We start from the raw sequence: 22,912 nt of genomic DNA on the forward strand, positions 1-22,912 counted from the left end.
GACTCTCACTGGGGTACGGGTCCCACAGACACAGACTCTCACTGGGGCACGGGTCACACACACACTGACTCTCACTGGGGTACAGGTGCCACACACACACTGACTCTCACTGGGATATGGGTCCCACACACACTGACTCTCACTCGGGTACGGGTCCCACACACACTGACTCTCACTGGGGTACGGGTTCCACACACACTGACTCTCACTGGGTTACGGGTCCCACACACACTGACTCTCACTGGGGTACCGGTCCCACACACACTGACTCTCACTGGGATAGGGGTTTCGCACACACTTTCTCTCACTGGGGTACGGTTTCCACACACACTGACTCTCACGGAGGTACTGTCCCACACACACTGACTCTCACTGGGGTACGGGTCCCACACACACTGACTCTCACTGGGATAGGGGTTTCTTACACATTGACTCGATGGGGTGTGGGTCTCACACACACTGACTCTCACTTGGTTTGGGTTTCCACACACACTGATTCTCACTTGGGTACGGGTCCCACACACACTGACTCTCACTGGAGTACGGGTCCCACAAACACTGACTCTCACTGGGGTACAGGTCCCACACACACTGACACTCACTGGGGTAGGGGTTCCACACACACTGACTCTCACTGGGGTACAGGTTCCACGCACACTGACTCACTGGGGTACAGGTTCCACGCACACTGACTCTCACTGGTGTACAGGTCCCACACACACTGACTCTCACTGGGGAACAGGTTCCACGTACACTGACTCTCACTGGGGTACGGGCCCCACACACACTGACTCTCACTGGTGTACGGGCCCCACACACACTGACTCTCATTGGAGTACGCGTCCCACACACACTGACTCTCACTGGGGTACGGGTCCCACACACACTGACTCTCAATGGAGTACATGTCCCACACACATTGACTCTCACTGGGGTATGGGTCCCACACACACTGACTCTCACTTGGGTACGGGTCCCACACACACTGACTCTCATTGGAGTACGTGTCCGACACACACTGACTCTCACTGGGGTATGGGTCCCACACACACTGACTCTCACTGGGGTACGGGCCCCACACACACTGACTCTCACTGGTGTACGGGTCCCACACACACTGACTCTCATTGGAGTACGTGTCCCACACACACTGACTCTCACTGAGGTACGGGTCCCACACACACTGACTCTCACTGGGGTACGGGCCCCACACACACTGACTCTAACTGGTGTCCCACACACACTGACTCTCATTGGAGTACGTGTCCCACACACACTGACTCTCACTGGGGTACGGGTCCCACACACACTGACCCTCACTGAGGTACGGGTACCACACACCGCCTCTCACTGGGGTATGGGTTCCACACACAATGACTCTCACTGGGGTACGGGTCCCACACACACTGACTCTCACTGGGATAGGGGTTCCACACACACTGACTCTCACTGGGGTACAGGTCCCACACACACTTACTCTCACTGGTGTACGGGTTCCACACACACTGACTCTCACTGGGGTATGGGTTCCCCACACACTGACTCTCACTGGTGTACGGGTTCCACACACACTGACTCTCACTGGGGTACGGGCCCCACACACACTGACTCTCACTGGGGTACGGGTTACCCACACACTGACTCTCACTGGGGTAAGCGTCCCACACACACTTACTCTCACTGGGGTACGGGTTCCCCACACACTGACTCTCACTCGGGTATGGGTCCCACACACACTGACTCTCACTGGGGTACGGGTTCCCCACACACTGACTCTCACTGGGGTAAGGGTTCCACACACACTGACTCTCACTGGGGTATGGGTCCCACACATACTGACTCTCACTGGGATAGGGGTTCCACAGACACTGACTCTCACAGGGAGAGGGGTTCCACACACACTGACTCTAACTGGGGTACAGGTCCCACACACACTTACTCTCACTGGTGTACGGGTTCCACACACACTGACTCTCACTGGGGTACGGGTTCCCCACACACTGACTCTCACTCGGGTATGGGCCTCACACACACTGACACTCACTGGTGGACAGGTTCCCCACACACTGACTCTCACTGGGGTAAGGGTTCCACACACACTGACTCTCACTGGGGTACGGGTTCCCCACACACTGGCTCTCACTGGGGTACAGGTCGCACACACACAGACTCTCACTGGGGTACGGGTGCCACACACACACTGACTCTCACTGGGATATGGGTCCCACACACAAAGACTCTCACTGGGGCACGGGTCACACACACACTGACTCTCACTGGGGTACGGGTGCCACACACACACTGACTCTCACTGGGGTACGGGTCCCACACACACAGACTCTCACTGGGGCACGGGTCACACACACACTGACTCTCACTGGGGTACGGGTGCCACACACACTGACTCTCACTGGGTTACGGGTCCCACACACACTGACTCTCACTGGGGTACCGGTCCCACACACACTGACTCTCACTGGGATAGGGGTTTCGCACACACTTTCTCTCACTGGGGTACGGTTTCCACACACACTGACTCTCACTGAGGTACTGTCCCACACACACTGACTCTCACTGGGGTCCGGGTCCCACACACACTGACTCTCACTGGGGTACGGGTCCCACACACACTGACTCTCACTGGGATAGTGGTTTCTTACACATTGACTCGATGGGGTATGGGTCCCACACACACTGACTCTCACTTGGTTTGGGTTTCCACACACACTGATTCTCACTTGGGTACGGGTCCCACACACACTGACTCTCACTGGAGTACGGGTCCCACACACACTGACTCTCACTGGGGTAGGGGTTCCACACACACTGACTCTCACTGGGGTACAGGTCCCACACACACTGACTCTCACTGGGGTCCGGGTCCCACACACACTGACTCTCACTGAGGTATGGGTCCCACACACACTGACACTCACTGGGGTAGGGGTTCCACACACACTGACTCTCACTGGGGTACAGGTCCCACACACACTGACTCTCACTGGGGAACAGGTTCCACGCACACTGACTCTCACTGGGGTACGGGTCCCACACACACTGACTCTCACTGGGGTACGGGTCCCACACACACTGACTCTGACTGGGGTACGGGTCCCACACACACTGACTCTCATTGGAGTACGTGTCCCACACACACTGACTCTCACTGAGGTACGGGTCCCACACACACTGACTCTCACTGGGGTATGGGTCCCACACACACTTACTCTCACTGGTGTACGGGTTCCACACACACTGACTCTCACTGGGGTACGGGTTCCCCACACACTGACTCTCACTCGGGTATGGGCCTCACACACACTGACACTCACTGGTGGACAGGTTCCCCACACACTGACTCTCACTGGGGTAAGGGTTCCACACACACTGACTCTCACTGGGGTACGGGTTCCCCACACACTGGCTCTCACTGGGGTACAGGTCGCACACACACAGACTCTCACTGGGGTACGGGTGCCACACACACACTGACTCTCACTGGGATATGGGTCCCACACACAAAGACTCTCACTGGGGCACGGGTCACACACACACTGACTCTCACTGGGGTACGGGTGCCACACACACACTGACTCTCACTGGGGTACGGGTCCCACACACACAGACTCTCACTGGGGCACGGGTCACACACACACTGACTCTCACTGGGGTAGGGGTTCCACACACACTGACTCTCACTGGGGTACGGGCCCCACACACACTGACTCTCACTGGTGTACGGGTCCCACACACACTGACTCTCATTGGAGTACATGCCCCACACACACTGACTCTCACTGAGGTACGGGTCCCACACACACTGACTCTCATTGGAGTACGTGTCCCACACACACTGACTCTCACTGGGGTACGGGTCCCACACACACTGACTCTCACTGGGGTACGGGCCCCACACACACTGACTCTCACCGGTGTACGGGTCCCACACACACTGACTCTCACTGGGGTATGGTCCCACACACACTTACTCTCAATGGTGTACGGGTTCCACACACACTGACTCTCACTGTGGTACGGGTTCCCCACACACTGACTCTCACTCGGGTATGGGCCCCACACACACTGACTCTCACTGGGGTACGGGTTCCCCACACACTGACTCTCACTGGGGTATGGGTCCCACACACACTGACGCTCACTGGGGTACGGGCCCCACACACACTGACTCTCACTGGTGTATGGGTCCCATACACACTGACTCTCATTGGAGTACGTGTCCCACACACACTGACTCTCACTGAGGTACGGGTCCCACACACACTGACTCTCAATTGGGTACAGGCCCCACACACACTGACTCTCACTGGTGTACAGGTCCCACACACACTGACTCTCATTGGAGTACGCGTTCCACACACACTGACTCTCACTGAGGTACGGGTCCCACACACACTGACTCTCACTGAGGTACGGGTCCCACACACACTGACTCTCATTGGGGTATGGGTCCCACACATACTGACTCTCACTGGGATAGGGGTTCCACACACACTGACTCTCACTGGGATAGGGGTTCCACACACACTGACTCTCACTGGGGTCCAGGTCCCACACACACTGACTCTCACTGGGGTACGGGCCCCACACACACTGACTCTCACTGGGGTACGGGTTCCCCACACACTGACTCTCACTCGGGTATGGGCCCCACACACACTGACTCTCACTGGGGTACGGGTTCCCCACACACTGACTCTCACTGGGGTAAGGGTTCCACACACACTGACTCTCACTGGGGTACGGGTCCCACACACACTGACTCTCACTGAGGTACGGGTTCCACACACACAGACTCTCACTAGGGTATGGTCCCACACAAACTGACTCTCACTGGGGTACGGGTTCCATACACACTGACTCTCACTGGGATAGGGGTTTCTTACACATTGACTCTAACTGGGGTAAGGGACCCACACACACTGACTCTCACTGGGGTACGGGTCGCACACACACTGACTCTCACTGGGGTGCGGGTGCCACACACACTGACTCTCACTGGGGTACGGGTTCCACACACACTGACTTCAATGGGGTACGGGTCCCACACACACTGACCCTCACTGAGGTACGGGTACCACACACACTGACTCTCATTGGAGTACGTGTCCCACACACACTGACTCTCACTGGGGTACGGGTTCCACACACAACGACTCTCACTGGGGTACGGGTCCCACACACACTGACTCTCACTGGGGTATGGGTTCCACACCCACTGACTCTCACTGGGGTACGGGTTCCACACACACTGACTTCAATGGGGTATGGGTCCCACACACACTGACCCTCACTGAGGTACGGGTACCACACACACTGACTCTCATTGGAGTACGTGTCCCACACACACTGACTCTCACTGGGGTACGGGTTCCACACACACTGACTCTCACTGGGGTACGGGTCCTACACACACTGACTCTCACTGGGATAGGGGTTTCGCACACACTTTCTGTCACTGGTGTACGGGTCCCACACACACTGACTCTCACTGAGGTACGGGTTCCACACACACTGACTCTCACTGGGGTACGGAGTCCACACACGCAGACTCTCACTGGGGTATGGTCCCACACACACTGACTCTCACTGGGGTACGGGTTCCATACACACTGACTCTCACTGGGATAGGGGTTTTTTACACATTGACTCTATGGGGTATGGGTCCCACACACACTGACTCTCACTGGGTTTGGGTTTCCACACACACTGACTCTCACTTGGTTACGTGCCCCACACACACTGACTCTCACTGGAGTACGGGTCCCACAAACACTGACTCTCACTGGGGTACGGGTTCCACACACACTGACTCTCACTGGGGAACAGGTTCCACGTACACTGACTCTCACTGGTGTATGGGTCCCACACACACTGACTCTCACTGGGGTATGGGTCCCACACATACTGACTCTCACTGGGATAGGAGTTCCACACACACTTACTCTCAATGGTGTACGGGTCCCACACACACTGACTCTCACTGGGGTACAGGTCCCACACACACTTACTCTCAATGGTGTACGGGTTCCACACACACTGACTCTCACTGGGGTATGGGTTCCCCACACACTGACTCTCACTGGTGTACGGGTTCCACACACACTGACTCTCACTGGGGTACGGGCCCCACACACACTGACTCTCACTGGGGTACGGGTTACCCACACACTGACTCTCACTGGGGTAAGGGTACCACACACACTTACTCTCACTGGGGTACGGGTTCCCCACACACTGACTCTCACTCGGGTATGGGCCCCACACACACTGACTCTCACTGGGGTACGGGTTCCCCACACACTGACCCTCACTGGGGTGTGGGTCCCACACACACTGACGCTCACTGGGGTACGGGCCCCACACACACTGACTCTCACTGGTGTATGGGTCCCATACACACTGACTCTCATCGGAGTACGTGTCCCACACACACTGACTCTCACTGAGGTACGGGTCCCACACACACTGACTCTCATTGGGGTATGGGTCCCACACATACTGACTCTCACTGGGATAGGGGTTCCACACACACTGACTCTCACTGGGGTCCAGGTCCCACACACACTGACTCTCACTGGGGTACGGGTTCCCCACACACTGACTCTCACTCGGGTATGGGCCCCACACACACTGACTCTCACTGGGGTACGGGTTCCCCACACACTGACTCTCACTGGGGTAAGGGTTCCACACACACTGACTCTCACTGGGGTACGGGTCCCACACACACTGACTCTCACTGAGGTACGGGTTCCACACACACAGACTCTCACTAGGGTATGGTCCCACACAAACTGACTCTCACTGGGGTACGGGTTCCATACACACTGACTCTCACTGGGATAGGGGTTTCTTACACATTGACTCTATGGGGTATGGGTCCCACACACACTGACTCTCACTGGGTTTGGGTTTCCACACACACTGACTCTCACTTGGGTACGTGCCCCACACACACTGACTCTCACTGGAGTACGGGTCCCACAAACACTGACTCTCACTGGGGTACGGGTTCCACACACACTGACTCTCACTGGGGTACAGGTTCCACGCACACTGACTCTCACTGGGGTACAGGTCCCACACACACTGACTCTCACTGGGGAACAGGTTCCACGTACACTGACTCTCACTGGGGTACGGGCCCCACACACACTGACTCACTGGTGTACGGGTTCCACACACACTTACTCTCATTGGAGTACGTGTCCCACACACACTGACTCTCACTGGGGTACGGGTCGCAAACAAACTGACTCTCACTGGGGTATGGGTCCCACACATACTGACTCTCACAGGGGTACGGGTCCCTCACACACTGACTCTCACTGGGGTGTAGGTTCCACACACACTGACTCTCACTGGGGTATGGGCCCCACACACACTGACTCTCACTGGGGTACGGGTCGCACACACACTGACTCTCACTGGGGTATGGGTCCCACACATACTGACTCTCACTGGGATACGGGTCCCACACACACTGACTCTCACTGGGGTACGGGTCCCACACACATTGACTCTCACTGAGGTACGGGTTCCACACACACTGACTCTCACTGGGGTACGGATTCCACACACACAGACTCTCACTGGGGTATGGTCCCACACACACTGACTCTCACTGGGGTACGGGTTCCATACACACTGACTCTCACTGGGATAGGGGTTTCTTACACATTGACTCTATGGGGTATGGGTCCCACACACACTGACTCTCACTTGGTTTGTGTTTCCACACACACTGATTCTCACTTGGGTACGTGCACCACACACACTGACTCTCACTGGAGTACGGGTCCCACAAACACTGACTCTCACTGGGCTACGGGTCCCACACACACTGACTCTCACTGGGGTAGGGGTTCCACACACACTGACTCTCACTGGGGTACAGGTCCCACACACACTGACACTCACTGGGGTAGGGGTTCCACACACACTGACTCTCACTGGGGTACAGGTTCCACGCACACTGACTCTCACTGGGGTACAGGTTCCACGCACACTGACTCTCACTGGGGTACAGGTTCCACGCACACTGACTCTCACTGGGGTATGGGCGCCACACACACTGACTCTCACTGGCGTACGGGTCCCACACACACTGACTCTCATTGGAGTACGTGTCCGACACACACTGACTCTCACTGAGGTACGGGTCCCACACACACTGACTCTCACTGGGGTATGGGTCCCACACACACTGACTCTCACTGGGGTACGGGCCCCACACACACTGACTCTCACTGGTGTACGGGTCCCACACACACTGACTCTCACTGGGGTATGGTCCCACACACACTTACTCTCAATGGTGTACGGGTTCCACACACACTGACTCTCATTGGGGTATGGGTTCCCCACACACTGACTTTCACTGGTGTACGGGTTCCACACACACTGACTCTCACTGGGGTACGGGCCCCACACACACTGACTCTCACTGGGGTACGGGTTACCCACACACTGACTCTCACTGGGGTAAGGGTACCACACACACTTACTCTCACTGTGGTACGGGTTCCCCACACACTGACTCTCACTCGGGTATGGGCCCCACACACACTGACTCTCACTGGGGTACGGGTTCCCCACACACTGACTCTCACTGGGGTATGGGTCCCACACACACTGACGCTCACTGGGGTACGGGCCCCACACACACTGACTCTCACTGGTGTATGGGTCCCATACACACTGACTCTCATTGGAGTACGTGTCCCACACACACTGACTCTCACTGAGGTACGGGTCCCACACACACTGACTCTCAATTGGGTACAGGCCCCACACACACTGACTCTCACTGGTGTACAGGTCCCACACACACTGACTCTCATTGGAGTACGCGTTCCACACACACTGACTCTCACTGAGGTACGGGTCCCACACACACTGACTCTCACTGAGGTACGGGTCCCACACACACTGACTCTCATTGGGGTATGGGTCCCACACATACTGACTCTCACTGGGATAGGGGTTCCACACACACTGACTCTCACTGGGATAGGAGTTCCACACACACTGACGCTCACTGGGGTCCAGGTCCCACACACACTGACTCTCACTGGGGTACGGGCCCCACACACACTGACTCTCACTGGGGTACGGGTTCCCCACACACTGACTCTCACTCGGGTATGGGCCCCACACACACTGACTCTCACTGGGGTACGGGTTCCCCACACACTGACTCTCACTGGGGTAAGGGTTCCACACACACTGACTCTCACTGGGGTACGGGTCCCACACACACTGACTCTCACTGAGGTACGGGTTCCACACACACAGACTCTCACTAGGGTATGGTCCCACACAAACTGACTCTCACTGGGGTACGGGTTCCATACACACTGACTCTCACTGGGATAGGGGTTTCTTACACATTGACTCTATGGGGTATGGGTCCCACACACACTGACTCTCACTGGGTTTGGGTTTCCACACACACTGACTCTCACTTGGGTACGTGCCCCACACACACTGACTCTCACTGGAGTACGGGTCCCACAAACACTGACTCTCACTGGGGTACGGGTTCCACACACACTGACTCTCACTGGGGAACAGGTTCCACGTACACTGACTCTCACTGGGGTACGGGCCCCACACACACTGACTCTCACTGGTGTACGGGTCCCACACACACTTACTCTCATTGGAGTACGTGTCCCACACACACTGACTCTCACTGGGGTACGGGTCGCAAACAAACTGACTCTCACTGGGGTATGGGTCCCACACATACTGACTCTCACAGGGGTACGGGTCCCTCACACACTGACTCTCACTGGGGTGTAGGTCCCACACACACTGACTCTCACTGGGGTATGGGCCCCACACACACTGACTCTCACTGGGGTACGGGTCGCACACACACTGACTCTCACTGGGGTATGGGTCCCACACATACTGACTCTCACTGGGATACGGGTTCCACACACACTGACTCTCACTGGGGTACGGGTACTACACACACTGACTCTCACTGGGGTACGGGTCCCACACACACTGACTCTCACTGGGGTATGGGTCCCACACACACTGACTCTCACTGGGGTACGGGTCCCACACACACTAACTCTCACTGGGTTACGGGTTCCACACACACTGACTCTCACTGGGGTACGGGTTCCACACACACTGACTCTCACTGGGGTACGGGTCCCACACACACTGACTCTCACTGGGATAGGGGTTTCGCACACACTTTCTCTCACTGGGGTACGGGTTCCACACACACTGACTCTCACTGAGGTACGGGTTCCACACACACTGACTCTCACTGGGGTACGGATTCCACACACACAGACTCTCACTGGGGTATGGTCCCACACACACTGACTCTCACTGGGGTACGGGTTCCATACACACTGACTCTCACTGGGATAGGGGTTTCTTACACATTGACTCTATGGGGTATGGGTCCCACACACACTGACTCTCACTTGGTTTGTGTTTCCACACACACTGATTCTCACTTGGGTACGTGCACCACACACACTGACTCTCACTGGAGTACGGGTCCCACAAACACTGACTCTCACTGGGGTACGGGTCCCACACACACTGACTCTCACTGAGGTAGGGGTTCCACACACACTGACTCTCACTGGGGTACAGGTCCCACACACACTGACTCTCACTGGGGTATGGGTCCCACACACACTGACACTCACTGGGGTAGGGGTTCCACACAACCTGACTCTCACTGGGGTACAGGTTCCACGCACACTGACTCTCACTGGGGTACAGGTTCCACGCACACTGACTCTCACTGGGGTACAGGTTCCACGCACACTGACTCTCACTGGGGTATGGGTGCCACACACACTGACTCTCACTGGCGTACGGGTCCCACACACACTGACTGTCATTGGAGTACGTGTCCGACACACACTGACTCTCACTGAGGTACGGGTCCCACACACACTGACTCTCACTGGGGTATGGGTCCCACACACACTGACTCTCACTGGGGTATGGGCCCCACACACACTGACTCTCACTGGGGTACGGGTCGCACACACACTGACTCTCACTGGGGTATGGGTCCCACACATACTGACTCTCACTGGGATACGGGTCCCACACACACTGACTCTCACTGGGGTACGGGTCCCACACACACTAACTCTCACTGGGTTACGGGTTCCACACACACTGACTCTCACTGAGGTACGGGTTCCACACACACTGACTCTCACTGGGGTACGGATTCCACACACACAGACTCTCACTGGGGTATGGTCCCACACACACTGACTCTCACTGGGGTACGGGTTCCATACACACTGACTCTCACTGGGATAGGGGTTTCTTACACATTGACTCTATGGGGTATGGGTCCCACACACACTGACTCTCACTTGGTTTGTGTTTCCACACACACTGATTCTCACTTGGGTACGTGCACCACACACACTGACTCTCACTGGAGTACGGGTCCCACAAACACTGACTCTCACTGGGCTACGGGTCCCACACACACTGACTCTCACTGGGGTAGGGGTTCCACACACACTGACTCTCACTGGGGTACAGGTCCCACACACACTGACACTCACTGGGGTAGGGGTTCCACACACACTGACTCTCACTGGGGTACAGGTTCCACGCACACTGACTCTCACTGGGGTACAGGTTCCACGCACACTGACTCTCACTGGGGTACAGGTTCCACGCACACTGACTCTCACTGGGGTATGGGCGCCACACACACTGACTCTCACTGGCGTACGGGTCCCACACACACTGACTCTCATTGGAGTACGTGTCCGACACACACTGACTCTCACTGAGGTACGGGTCCCACACACACTGACTCTCACTGGGGTATGGGTCCCACACACACTGACTCTCACTGGGGTACGGGCCCCACACACACTGACTCTCACTGGTGTACGGGTCCCACACACACTGACTCTCACTGGGGTATGGTCCCACACACACTTACTCTCAATGGTGTACGGGTTCCACACACACTGACTCTCATTGGGGTATGGGTTCCCCACACACTGACTCTCACTGGTGTACGGGTTCCACACACACTGACTCTCACTGGGGTACGGGCCCCACACACACTGACTCTCACTGGGGTACGGGTTACCCACACACTGACTCTCACTGGGGTAAGGGTACCACACACACTTACTCTCACTGTGGTACGGGTTCCCCACACACTGACTCTCACTCGGGTATGGGCCCCACACACACTGACTCTCACTGGGGTACGGGTTCCCCACACACTGACTCTCACTGGGGTATGGGTCCCACACACACTGACGCTCACTGGGGTACGGGCCCCACACACACTGACTCTCACTGGTGTATGGGTCCCATACACACTGACTCTCATTGGAGTACGTGTCCCACACACACTGACTCTCACTGAGGTACGGGTCCCACACACACTGACTCTCAATTGGGTACAGGCCCCACACACACTGACTCTCACTGGTGTACAGGTCCCACACACACTGACTCTCATTGGAGTACGCGTTCCACACACACTGACTCTCACTGAGGTACGGGTCCCACACACACTGACTCTCACTGAGGTACGGGTCCCACACACACTGACTCTCATTGGGGTATGGGTCCCACACATACTGACTCTCACTGGGATAGGGGTTCCACACACACTGACTCTCACTGGGATAGGGGTTCCACACACACTGACTCTCACTGGGGTCCAGGTCCCACACACACTGACTCTCACTGGGGTACGGGCCCCACACACACTGACTCTCACTGGGGTACGGGTTCCCCACACACTGACTCTCACTCGGGTATGGGCCCCACACACACTGACTCTCACTGGGGTACGGGTTCCCCACACACTGACTCTCACTGGGGTAAGGGTTCCACACACACTGACTCTCACTGGGGTACGGGTCCCACACACACTGACTCTCACTGAGGTACGGGTTCCACACACACAGACTCTCACTAGGGTATGGTCCCACACAAACTGACTCTCACTGGGGTACGTGTTCCATACACACTGACTCTCACTGGGATAGGGGTTTCTTACACATTGACTCTATGGGGTATGGGTCCCACACACACTGACTCTCACTGGGTTTGGGTTTCCACACACACTGACTCTCACTTGGGTACGTGCCCCACACACACTGACTCTCACTGGAGTACGGGTCCCACAAACACTGACTCTCACTGGGGTACGGGTTCCACACACACTGACTCTCACTGGGGAACAGGTTCCACGTACACTGACTCTCACTGGGGTACGGGCCCCACACACACTGACTCTCACTGGTGTACGGGTCCCACACACACTTACTCTCATTGGAGTACGTGTCCCACATACACTGACTCTCACTGGGGTACGGGTCGCAAACAAACTGACTCTCACTGGGGTATGGGTCCCACACATACTGACTCTCACAGGGGTACGGGTCCCTCACACACTGACTCTCACTGGGGTGTAGGTCCCACACACACTGACTCTCACTGGGGTATGGGCCCCACACACACTGACTCTCACTGGGGTACGGGTCGCACACACACTGACTCTCACTGGGGTATGGGTCCCACACATACTGACTCTCACTGGGATACGGGTTCCACACACACTGACTCTCACTGGGGTACGGGTACTACACACACTGACTCTCACTGGGGTACGGGTCCCACACACACTGACTCTCACTGGGGTATGGGTCCCACACACACTGACTCTCACTGGGGTACGGGTCCCACACACACTAACTCTCACTGGGTTACGGGTTCCACACACACTGACTCTCACTGGGGTACGGGTTCCACACACACTGACTCTCACTGGGGTACGGGTCCCACACACACTGACTCTCACTGGGATAGGGGTTTCGCACACACTTTCTCTCACTGGGGTACGGGTTCCACACACACTGACTCTCACTTAGGTACGGGTTCCACACACACTGACTCTCACTGGGGTACGGATTCCACACACACAGACTCTCACTGGGGTATGGTCCCACACACACTGACTCTCACTGGGGTACGGGTTCCATACACACTGACTCTCACTGGGATAGGGGTTTCTTACACATTGACTCTATGGGGTATGGGTCCCACACACACTGACTCTCACTTGGTTTGTGTTTCCACACACACTGATTCTCACTTGGGTACGTGCACCACACACACTGACTCTCACTGGAGTACGGGTCCCACAAACACTGACTCTCACTGGGGTACGGGTCCCACACACACTGACTCTCACTGGGGTAGGGGTTCCACACACACTGACTCTCACTGGGGTACAGGTCCCACACACACTGACTCTCACTGGGGTATGGGTCCCACACACACTGACACTCACTGGGGTAGGGGTTCCACACACCCTGACTCTCACTGGGGTACAGGTTCCACGCACACTGACTCTCACTGGGGTACAGGTTCCACGCACACTGACTCTCACTGGGGTACAGGTTCCACGCACACTGACTCTCACTGGGGTATGGGTGCCACACACACTGACTCTCACTGGCGTACGGGTCCCACACACACTGACTGTCATTGGAGTACGTGTCCGACACACACTGACTCTCACTGAGGTACGGGTCCCACACACACTGACTCTCACTGGGGTATGGGTCCCACACACACTGACTCTCACTGGGGTACGGGCCCCACACACACTGACTCTCACTGGTGTACGGGTCCCACACACACTGACTCTCACAGGGGTATGGTCCCACACACACTGACTCTCACTGGGGTACGGGTTCCATACACACTGACTCTCACTGGGATAGGGGTTTCTTACACATTGACTCTATGGGGTATGGGTCCCACACACACTGACTCTCACTGGGTTTGGGTTTCCACACACACTGACTCTCACTTGGTTACGTGCCCCACACACACTGACTCTCACTGGAGTACGGGTCCCACAAACACTGACTCTCACTGGGGTACGGGTTCCACACACACTGACTCTCACTGGGGTACAGGTTCCACGTACACTGACTCTCACTGGGGTACAGGTCCCACACACACTGACTCTCACTGGGGAACAGGTTCCACGTACACTGACTCTCACTGAGGTACGGGTCCCACACACACTGACTCTCACTGGGGTATGGGCCCCACACACACTGACTCACACTGGTGTACGGGTCCCACACACACTGACTCTCATTGGAGTACGTGTCCCACACACACTGACTCTCACTGAGGTACGGGTCCCACACACACTGACTCTCACTGGTGTATGGGTCCCACACACACTGACTCTCACTGGGGTATGGGTCCCACACATACTGACTCTCACTGGGATAGGAGTTCCACACACACTGACTCTCACTGGGGTACAGGTCCCACACACACTTACTCTCAATGGTGTACGGGTTCCACACACACTGACTCTCACTGGGGTATGGGTTCCCCACACACTGACTCTCACTGGTGTACGGGTTCCACACACACTGACTCTCACTGGGGTACGGGCCCCACACACACTGACTCTCACTGGGGTACGGGTTACCCACACACTGACTCTCACTGGGGTAAGGGTACCACACACACTTACTCTCACTGGGGTACGGGTTCCCCACACACTGACTCTCACTCGGGTATGGGCCCCACACACACTGACTCTCACTGGTGTATGGGTCCCACACACACTGACGCTCACTGGGGTACGGGCCCCACACACACTGACTCTCACTGGTGTATGGGTCCCATACACACTGACTCTCATTGGAGTACGTGTCCCACACACACTGACTCTCACTGAGGTACGGGTCCCACACACACTGACTCTCAATTGGGTACAGGCCCCACACACACTGACTCTCACTGGTGTACAGGTCCCACACACACTGACTCTCATTGGAGTACGCGTTCCACACACACTGACTCTCACTGAGGTACGGGTCCCAGACACACTGACTCTCATTGGGGTATGGGTCCCACACATACTGACTCTCACTGGGATAGGGGTTCCACACACACGGACTCTCACTGGGATAGGGGTTCCACACACACTGACTCTCACTTGGGTACGTGCCCCACACACACTGACTCTCACTGGAGTACGGGTCCCACAAACACTGACTCTCACTGGGGTACGGGTTCCACACACACTGACTCTCACTGGGGTACAGGTTCCACGCACACTGACTCTCACTGGGGTACAGGTCCCACATACACTGACTCTCACTGGGGAACAGGTTCCACGTACACTGACTCTCACTGGGGTACGGGCCCCACACACACTGACTCTCACTGGTGTACGGGTCCCACACACACTTACTCTCATTGGAGTACGTGTCCCACACACACTGACTCTCACTGGGGTACGGGTCGCAAACAAACTGACTCTCACTGGGGTATGGGTCCCACACATACTGACTCTCACAGGGGTACGGGTCCCTCACACACTGACTCTCACTGGGGTGTAGGTCCCACACACACTGACTCTCACTGGGGTATGGGCCCCACACTCACTGACTCTCACTGGGGTACGGGTCGCACACACACTGACTCTCACTGGGGTATGGGTCCCACACATACTGACTCTCACTGGGATACGGGTTCCACACACACTGACTCTCACTGGGGTACGGGTCCTACACACACTGACTCTCACTGGGGTACGGGTCCCACACACACTGACTCTCACTGGGTTACGGGTTCCACACACACTGACTCTCACTGAGGTACGGGTTCCACACACACTGACTCTCACTGGGGTACGGGTCCCACACACACTGACTCTCACTGGGGTACGGGTTCCATACACACTGACTCTCACTGGGATAGGGGTTTCTTACACATTGACTCTATGGGGTATGGGTCCCACACACACTGACTCTCACTTGGTTTGTGTTTCCACACACACTGATTCTCACTTGGGATCGTGCACCACACACACTGACTCTCACTGGAGTACGGGTCCCACACACACTGACTCTCACTGGGTTTGGGTTTCCACACACACTGATTCTCACTTGGGATCGTGCACCACACACACTGACTCTCACTGGCGTACGGGTCCCACACACACTGACTCTCACTGGAGTACGGGTCCCACAAACACTGACTCTCACTGGGGTACGGGTCCCACACACACTGACTCTCACTGGGGTAAGGGTTCCACACACACTGACTCTCACTGGGGTACAGGTCCCACACACACTGACTCTCACTGGGGTATGGGTCCCACACACACTGACACTCACTGGGGTAGGGGTTCCACACACACTGACTCTCACTGGGGTACAGGTTCCACGCACACTGACTGTCACTGGGGTACAGGTTCCACGCACACTGACTCTCACTGGGGTACAGGTTCCACGCACACTGACTCTCACTGGGGTATGGGTGCCACACACACTGACTCTCACTGGCGTACGGGTCCCACACACACTGACTCTCTTTGGAGTACGTGTCCGACACACACTGACTCTCACTGAGGTACGGGTCCCACACACACTGACTCTCACTGGGGTATGGGTCCCACACACACTGACTCTCACTGGGGTACGGGCCCCACACACACTGACTCTCACTGGTGTAAGGGTCCCACACACACTGACTCTCATTGGAGTACGTGTCCCACACACACTGACTCTCACTGAGGTACGGGTCCCACACACACTGACTCTCACTGGGGTACGGGCCCCACACACACTGACTCTCATTGGAGTACGTGTCCCACACACACTGACTCTCACTGAGGTACGGGTCCCACACACACTGACTCTCACTGGGGTATGGGTCCCACACACACTGACTCTCACTGGGTTACGGGTCCCACACACACTGACTCTCACTGGGGTACGTGTCCCACACACACTGACTCTCACTGGGGTATGGGTCCCACACATAATGACTCTCACTGGGATAGGGGTTCCACACACACTGACTCTCACTGGGATAGGGGTTCCACACACACTGACTCTCACTGGGGTACAGGTCCCACACACACTTATTCTCACTGGGGTATGGGTCCCACACACACTGATTCTCACTGGGGTATGGATCCCACACACACTGACTCTCACTGGGGTATGGGTCCCCCACACACTGACTTTCACTGGGGTACGGGTCCCGCACACACTGACTCTCACTGGAGTACGGGTTCCATACACACTGACTCTCACTGGGGTACAGGTCCCAAACACACTGACTCTGAATTGAGGACGTGTCCCACACACACTTACTCTCACTGGGATACGGGTTCCACACACACTGACTCTCACTGGAGTACGTGTCCCACACACACAGACTCTCACTGGGGTACGGGTTCCACACACACTGACTCTCATTGGAGTACGTGTCCCACACACACTGACTCTCACTGGGGTACGGGTTCCACACACACTGACTCTCACTAACTGACTCTCACTGGGGTACGGGTCCCACACACACTGACTCTCACTGGGGTACGGGTCCCACACACACGGACTCTCACTGGGGTACGGGTCCCACACACACGGACTCTCACTGGGGTACAGGTTCCACACACACACTGACTCCCACTGGGGTACGGGTCCCACACACACTGACTCTCACTGGGGTATTGGTTCCACACACACTGACTCTCACTGGGGTACGGGTCCCACACACACTGACTCTCACTGGGGTACGGGTCCCACACCCACTGACTCTCACTGGGGTACAGGTCCCACACCCACTGACTCTCACTGGGGTACGGGTCCCACACACACTGACTCTCACTGGGTTATGGGTTCCACACACACTGACTCTCACTGGGGTACGGGTTCCACACACACTGACTCTCACTTGGGTTTGCGTTCCACACACACTGATTCTCACTGGGGTACGGTTCCCACACACACTGACTCTCACTGGGGTAAGGGTCCCACACACACTGACTCTCCCTGGGGTACAGGTCCCACACACACTGACTCTCACTGGGGTACAGGTCCCACACCCACTGACTCTCACTGGGGTACGGGTCCCACACACACTGACTCTCACTGGGTTATGGGTTCCACACACACTGACTCTCACTGGGGTATGCGTTCCACACACACTGACTCTCACTGGGGTACGGTTCCCACACACACTGACTCTCACTGGGGTAAGGGTCCCACACACACTGACTCTCCCTGGGGTACAGGTCCCACACACACTGACTCTCACTGGGGTACGAGTCCCACACACACTGACTCTCACTGGGGTACGGGTTCCACACACACTGACTCTCACTAACTGACTCTCACTGGGGTACCGGTCCCACACACACTGACTCCCACTGGGGTACGGGTCCCACACACACTGACTCTCACTGGGGTATTGGTTCCACACACACTGACTCTCACTGGGGTACGGGTCCCACACACACTGACTCTCACTGGGGTACGGGTCCCACACCCACTGACTCTCACTGGGGTACGGGTCCCACACACACTGACTCTCACTGGGTTATGGGTTCCACACACACTGACTCTCACTGGGGTACGGGTTCCACACACACTGACTCTCACTTGGGTTTGCGTTCCACACACACTGATTCTCACTGGGGTACGGTTCCCACACACACTGACTCTCACTGGGGTAAGGGTCCCACACACACTGACTCTCCCTGGGGTACAGGTCCCACACACACTGACTCTCACTGGGGTACAGGTCCCACACCCACTGACTCTCACTGGGGTACGGGTCCCACACACACTGACTCTCACTGGGTTATGGGTTCCACACACACTGACTCTCACTGGGGTATGCGTTCCACACACACTGACTCTCACTGGGGTACGGTTCCCACACACACTGACTCTCACTGGGGTAAGGGTCCCACACACACTGACTCTCCCTGGGGTACAGGTCCCACACACACTGACTCTCACTGGGGTACGAGTCCCACACACACTGACTCTCACTGGGGTACGGGTTCCACACACACTGACTCTCACTAACTGACTCTCACTGGGGTACCGGTCCCACACACACTGACTCTCACTGGGGTACGGGCCCCACACACACTGACTCTCACTGGGGTACGGGTTCCACACACACTGACTCTCACTAACTGACTCTCACTGGGGTACCGGTCCCACACACACTGACTCTCACTGGGGTACAGGTCCCACACACACTGACTCTCACTGGGGTACAGGTCCCACACACACTGACTCTCACTGGGGTGCTGGCTCCCTAACCGCTCAGTGGGTGTACCTTCACCTCAAGGACTGCAGCGGTTGAAGAAGGCAGCTCACCCCCACCACACAAGTGCGAGGCATCTCCTACAAGGGAGGATCTAACCACCGTCCCTTGACATTTAATGGCATTCCCATCGCTGAATCTCCCACAATTATCATCCCGAGGGTTACCAATTGATCAGAAACTGAACTGTGCCAGCCATATTAACACTGTGGCTACCAGGGCAGTTCAAAGGCTGGGAATCCTGCGGAGAGTAACTCACCTCCTGACCCGCTAAAGCCTGTCCAACATCTACAAGGCACATGTCAGGAGTGTGATGGAATACTCTCCATTTCCCTGGATGAGTGCAGCTCCAACACTCAAGAAGCTTGACACCATCCAGGACAAAGCAGCCCACTTAATTGTTCCCCCTTCTACAAACATTCAAACCCTCCACCACCGACGAACAGTGGGCAGCCGTGTGTTCCATCTACAGGAACTCACCAAGGCTCCTCAGACAGCACCTTCAAAACCCACGGCCTCCACCATCTAGAAGGACAAGAGCAGCAGATACCTGGGAACCCCACCACCTGGAGGTTCCCCTCCAAGTCACTAACCATGCTGATTTGGAAATATATCGGCCATTCCTTCACTGTCGCTGGGGCAACATCCTGGAACTCCCTCCCTAACAGCACAGTGGGTGTACCTACACATCAAGGACTGCAGCGGTTCAAGAAGGCAGCTTACCACCATCTTCTGAAGGGCAACTAGGGATGGGCAATAAATACTGGCCTAACAAGAGACGCCCACATCCCGTAAATTAATTAAAAAAAACACAGACTCTCACTTGAGTAAGGGCTCCACACACATACGGACCCTCACTGGGGGTCTGGTTGCACAGATGTTGACTCTAACTGGGAGTATGGTTTCTATGCACAATGACTCTCACTGGGGTTAGGGTCCCACACACACTGACTCTCACTGGGGTAAGGGTCCCACACACACTGACTCTCACTGGGGTAAGGGTCCCACACACACCGACTCTCACTGGGGTAAGGGTCCCACACACACTGACTCTCACTGGGGTACGGGTCCCACACACACTGACTCTCACTGGGGTACAGGCTGCACAGGTGATGGTAGCTCTCTAGCTTCCCTAATCGAGTAACCGTGTGACCACTGGCTGGATATTCAGCCATGGTGTGCATTATCAGAGCCCCATCCTGTCTTCGCCCAAAGTCTCCCCGCCCCCACATACCCACTCATTTACACACAAACACGCATGCACACACACATGTGCGCGTACGCACCTTCCAGGAGAAGGTAACCGATAACCACCAGGCATTCTGAGGATCATAATGCCCACATTAGCTGTGATCAATTGGGCAGAACCAACTTTGAATTTAACATCCTAATCGTGACAGTGAGCAGCAACTGGATGAATTTAGATTGAATTTTGACTGTAAATGACAGACAATGACACCAGCAAGAAAAGCAGACTCAGCACCCAAGTTTGAAACAAACTGTTAAACATGCAATGGAAGTTAAGATGCAATGTAATTAGACCTCTTTCCTTTGTAAAATAAAAAAAACTGCGGGGGAAGGTTGCTTAAATCCAGCAGCTTAAACCAACTCCAGTCCAGTTTCAGGACTCAACAACTTATCAACAAATGCAAACTTTCTCAGGCTCAATCTTTTTCTTTTCGGTTGTAAAAGGAAAGCCACTGGAAAAGTTACAGCATGAAAAGCTGGAAAATACATTTTACCTTCGCTGCTTTATCACTTCCTCAGGAGTCCTGTCGGATAGTGGAAACTGCCAGGACAGCAAGCTGGAGCTGGAGTCCTCTGTAACGCCCCGCACTCTTGTGCCGAACAGACAGAGAGCCAGACAGACAGCGTGAGCACCCGTGTGAGTAAGGGAGGCAAGGCTGGCACAGTCCCGGGAGTGGGGTGCGGGGGCGGCTCCCTTCCGACTATTGGTCCAGGCTATGCTGACATCGAGCTGACGGGGCTCTGCCAGATGTCAATCTGTGCTGGAAGCTTGGTCAGTTTCGAATGCTGACTGCCTGTACTGTTCCAGCTGCTGCAGGAGACAGGAGTTAACCCTGCCGCAATTATCTTAACTGTTTCGGAACCTCGTGCCCTGAAGGGTCTGAAGATGCCCCTACCTTGAGGGGCAGCAGCAAGCCTCTTCATTGTATTAAAAATGGATCAAATGGTTCCTCTGCACGTTAACCCTTTCACCACTAAATCAGCAGTAACTTTGCAGGAGTGGGAACATTCCATGGTGGCGCACTAGAATAGATTGGCAGTGGGCCACAGGCCAGACGGGACAACAAAATCTTGGCCATCAAGATTTTCTTTTTTCTTTATTCGTTCATGGGGTGTGGCCGTCGCTGGCTGGGCCCTGAGGGCATTTAAGAGTCAACCACATTGCTGTGGGTCTGGAGTCACATGTAGGCCAGACCGGGTAAGGACGGCAGATTTCCTTCCCTAAAGGACATCAGTGAACCAGATGGGTTTTTTTTTTTTTTTTTTTATAAATGTTTTATTGAAAATTTTTTCCCAAACAACAATTTTTCCCCTCTTACAAAGCAAACGCAACAATAACAATACAGAAATTTTAAACAATACACAAGTAACAAAACCCCTTTATCTTTGACCTAAACTAAACCCCCCCTCCCCCCCCCCCCCCCCCTCCCCCTGGGTTGCTGCTGCTGGTCATCTGTCTTCCCTCTAACGTTCCCCTAGGTAGTCG

At 55.6% G+C, this 22,912-nt stretch overlaps 1 protein-coding gene across 1 annotated transcript in view; it reads right to left on the bottom strand.

Moving 5' to 3' along the window:
* LOC140402492 (uncharacterized) overlaps positions 1 to 22,112 on the bottom strand; it is a 535,159-nt gene extending 513,047 nt beyond the window's left edge. The window contains exon 1 of the mRNA XM_072490325.1: positions 21,921 to 22,112. The gene's annotated coding sequence lies outside the window, so the exon portion shown is untranslated. The remainder of the gene's footprint in view (positions 1 to 21,920) is intronic.
* Positions 22,113 to 22,912: the final 800 nt, after the last annotated feature.

The sequence above is a fragment of the Scyliorhinus torazame genome, chromosome 25, assembly GCF_047496885.1.
Source record: "Scyliorhinus torazame isolate Kashiwa2021f chromosome 25, sScyTor2.1, whole genome shotgun sequence".
Lineage (NCBI taxonomy): Eukaryota > Metazoa > Chordata > Chondrichthyes > Carcharhiniformes > Scyliorhinidae > Scyliorhinus > Scyliorhinus torazame.